The following is a 4,753-nucleotide window of genomic DNA, read 5'->3' as shown; positions in this document are numbered from 1 at the left end:
CCTGAGCTCTCTATAGTTAAGAGTCTCTAACGGTTTGTCTTTCTGTTTTTATCTTTTTTCTGATTAGAAAAGCCCCAGTTCTGGCATCATTTATTATTATTCTTATTTTTGTTTCTCATTATGGTGGTGGAGGAAAAATTCCTCCCCTGAGTGTGCTTTTTTTTTAATTAAATAGTTTATTACCAAGTTGGTTTCCATATAACACACAGTGCTCTTCCCCACAAGTGCCCGTCTCCATGTCCATCACACCCCTTCCACTTCCCCCTCCCTCTTCAGCCCTCAGTTTGTTCTCAGCATTCAAAGGTCTCTCATGAATTGCCTCACCTCCTCTCCCCAACTCTTTTCTCCCCCTTTTCCCTTCCCATGGTCCCCTGTTAGGTTTCTCCTGTTAGACCTATGACTGACAACATATGGTATCTGTCCTTCTCCACCTGACTTATTTCGCTTAGCATGACACCCTCGAGGTCCATCCATTTTGCTACAAATGGCCAGATGTCATTCTTTCTCATTGCCATGTAGTATTCCATCTTCTTTATCCATTCATCAGTTGGTGGACATTTAGGCTATTATAATCAATACTTTTAAATTGAGATAAAATTTACTTACCATTTTAAAGTGTACAATTTGGTGGATTTTAGTATATTCACAGGGTTATGCAACAATTAATATTATCTAATTCCAGAACATTTTTATCACGTCCAAAGGAAACCCTGCCCCTTACCATTCACTTTCATTCCCCCTTTCCCTCAGCCCAAAGCAACCACTAATCTAATTTCTGGCTCTATGGATTTGCCTATTATGGGTATCTCATATACATGGAATCATACAACGCATGGCATTTTGTGTCTGACTTCTTTCGCTTCGAAATGTTTTCAAGATTCACCTATGTTGTAGCACGTATCAATAGTTAACTCCTTTTGTAGCTGAATAATATTCCATTGTATAGATATGCCATATTTTGTTTTTCATTCATCAGTTTAGGATCATTGGGGTTGTTTCTGGCTTTGGGCTATTGTGGATAATTCTGCCATAAGCATCTATATACAAGTTTTTGTGTGCACATGTTTTCATGTTTCTTGGGCATATTCCTAGGAGTAGAATTGCTGGGTCATATGATAACTCTGTCTTCAACTTTTTGAGCAACTGCCAAACTGTTTTCCAAAGCAGCTGCATCATTTTGTATTCCAACCAGCAATGTATAAGAGTTCCAACTTCTCCATATCTTTGTCAACTCTTGTTATTCTCTGTTTTTTTTTATTAAGTGCTTTTTCTGCACCTGTTGAAATTATCATGGAGTTTTTTCACTTCATTCTATCAATAGGGTGTATTACATTGATTAATTTTCTTTTTTAATTTTTTAAATGTTTATTCATTTTTGGAGAGAGAGAGAGAGAGACAAAGCACAAGTGGGGAAGGGGCAGAGAGAGGGAGACATAGAATCTGACACAGCCTCCTGGCTCTGAGCTCTCAGCACCAAGCCTGATGCAGGGCTCAAACTCACAAACTGTAAGCCCATGACCTGAGTCCAAGTCGGACACTTAACTGACTGAGCCATCCAGGTGCCCCCAGTGAATAATTTTGATATGTTGATTCATCCTTGCACCATGGGAATAATCCCACTTTGTCATGGTTTATAATCCTTTTAATATGCTGTTGGACTCAGTTTGTTAGCATTTTGTTGAGTTTCACATTTATTTTCAAAAAGTATATTGGTCTACAGTTTTCTTGTAATGTTTTGGTCCAGCATTAATATGAGGGCAATATAAGCTTCACATAATCAGCTGGGAAGTGTTCCATCATCTTGTATTTTGCGGGAGACTTGTGGAAGATCATTCCTAGCTCTCCTTTAAACATCTGGTAGAATTTGCTGGTGAAATCTTTAGCTCCTTGGCTTTTCTTTGCACACAAACTGGTTCTTAAACAATTTTTTAATCACTTATTTTTAGCTCATCATCACCCCTACTTTCAGAAGTTATTGATGCCATCAATTCCTAATAGTTTTTGAGAATCCCATTGTGTAAAATGGGATTGCCTCTCTACTTGCTCCACTACCATTTTAGGATTCTTCTTCCTTGGGACTACTAAGCTCGTTATCATTATCACTCATCTATCTGCTTTCTCTGCCTTCCTTTAAGATTTTCTCTCTTTAGTTTTCTGAAGTTAGGTGTGGACTTTTTGTGTTTTATTTTGTTTTGTTTGATGTTTATCTTGCTTGGTGTTCTCCGAGCTTTCCATATATGTGGTTTTGGATCTGTCATTAACTTGGAACCATTTTGGGCCATTACTGCTTCAAATAGCTTCAAATATTTCTTCTGTCTTTGTATTAATTGGATTATTCAAAGAATCAGAATCAAAAGGCTATCCCTCTGTTTATATATAGATATAAATATAGAATATAGAGATATATATGCTATACTACTTCTGTGAGGGGGGTGCGTGTGCATGCGCCAGTCCACAGTTTCCAGCAATATGTCCAAATTACTAGTCAAATACGTGGTCTTAACACTATTGCTTATATTGGCTTCTATTCCAGATGAGTACATCTCAGGTACTAAATTTCTTTGTATCTGCCTGTGTCTCCAGATTTCAAGGTAGCAGTTTGCCCTGTGACTTCAGTTTTCCAATGGGTCTAAGAAATTTGTCTATTTTCGGTTGGCCCCGAATTCTTGTTGTAAGAATGGGAGTGATAAATTCTAAATCTTTTACATGTTGGAGTTGAAAACCAAGCTGCTTTCTAGATCCCTCAATTTTATTGCTTTTGCATACTCTGATTTTCCTGGTCTTTGTGAATTTTTTGCTTTTTAAAATCCCTTTACTATCCATTTAGTAAGGTCTCAAAAGGGAAGAAAAGCTAATATGGGATTCATATTAGCTTTGGCCAGAATTCTCAATCAGTTTTCTAATATTAAGCTATACTTGCATTCTTGAGAAAAATAAAATTTGGTCATGATATATCTTTTTCATATGTGTTGCTAATTTGGCTTGCTAGCATTTTAAGGTTTGTTGTATCTAACTTTGTAAGTGAGATTGGTTATTCTCCATAAAGATTATATATCAATTGCATACAATGATGTGGAAGTGTTTCCTCTTTTTTACATTTCCTGAAACAGTTCAGTAGCTCTTACCTTAGAAAACTTTTTTTAGGGGCGCCTGGGTGGCTCAGTCAGTTGAGCGACTGACTCTTGATTTCAGCTCAGGTCATGATCTCATGGTTCTTGAGATCGAGTCCCACGTCAGGCTCTACGCTGACAGTGCAGGAGCCTGCTTGGGATTCTCTTTCTCCCTTTCTCCCTGCCCCTCCCCTGCTCACTCAAGTGCGCTCTCTAAATAAATAAATAAATAAATAAATAAATAAATAAATAAACTTTAAAAAGAACATTTTTTATTCAATTTTTAAAATTTGTATATATTTTTAGGCTATTTCTTCCTAAATGATTTTTCCTAAGTTATGTTTTTCTAGAAAATTGTTCATCTATTATATGTATTAGGTAGAAAGTTGTTTGTAGTATTTTTAAATTATTTAAAAATATGTAGTATTTTAAAATTCTTTAAAAATCTCTGTTGGGCCTGCGTGGGTGGCTCAGTCAGCTGGGTGTCTAACTCTTGATTTCAGATCAGGTCATGATTTCATGTTCATGAATTTGAGCCATGCATCAAGGCTCTGCACTGACAGTGTGGAGCCTGCTTGGGATTCTCTTTCACTCCCTCTCTCTCTGCCCCTCCCCCACTTGTGCCTGCGTGGTCTCTCAAAAAATATATTTAAAATAAACAAACAAACAAACAAATAAACTTCAAACATAAAATAGGGAAGCCTGGGTGGCTTGGTCAGTTGAGCCTCCGGCTTTGGCTCAGGTCATGATCTCATGGTTCATGCGCCCCACATTGGGCTCTTTGCTGTCAGTGTGGTGCCTGCTTCAGATCCTCTGTCCCCTTTTCTCTGCACCTTCCCCAGTCACATACTCTCTCTCTCTCTCAAAAATAAACCATTTAAAATAATTAAATTAAATTAAAATTTCTCTCAGGGCACTTGGATGGTTCAGTCAGTTGAGTGTCTGACTCTTGATCTCAGCTCAAGTCTTGATCTCATGGTTGTGAGTTCAAGCCATGCACTGGGCTCTGCATTAGGTGTAAAGCCTACTTAAAAATTAAATTAAATATAATTTTTTAAAATTTTTATTAGTTTTTTTTTGAGAGAGAGAAAGAAAGAGAGCAGGGGATGAGCAGCGAGAGAGTGAGAGAGAATCTCAAGCAGACTCTACACTGTCAGCACAGAGTCTGACGCAGTGCTTGAACTCACAAACTGTGAGATTATGACCTGATCTGAAAACAAGAGTCTAACTCTTAACTGCCTGAGCCAACCAGGCACCCCTAAATTAAATTAAATTTTAAAAAATCTCTGTAGTATCTGCAGTTTTGTCCCTCTACTCATTCCCAATATTAGTCACTTACACCTACTCTTTTGTTTTCTTGTTCAATCTTGCCAGAGGTTTCTCTTTCCAAAGAATAAAGTTTTGATTTTATCGACCTTCTCCTTTGCAACCTTGTTTTCTATTTCATTCTTTCATCGTGTATTAGATTATGCCTTCTCTTTTTCTTTCATTAGGTTTAATTTGTTGCTACTTTTCTAACTTCTTGAAACAGATGCTTAAATTTGTTAAAGTTTAGCCTTGTGTTCTAATAAAAATATTTCAAGGTCATATAGTTCCCTTTAAGTTCTGCTTCAACTATATCCCACACATTTTGATATCTATAT

This window comes from Suricata suricatta, chromosome X (genome assembly GCF_006229205.1).
Source record: "Suricata suricatta isolate VVHF042 chromosome X, meerkat_22Aug2017_6uvM2_HiC, whole genome shotgun sequence".
NCBI classification, from domain to species: Eukaryota; Metazoa; Chordata; class Mammalia; order Carnivora; family Herpestidae; genus Suricata; species Suricata suricatta.
Note: the sequence above shows the minus strand (reverse complement) of the source record.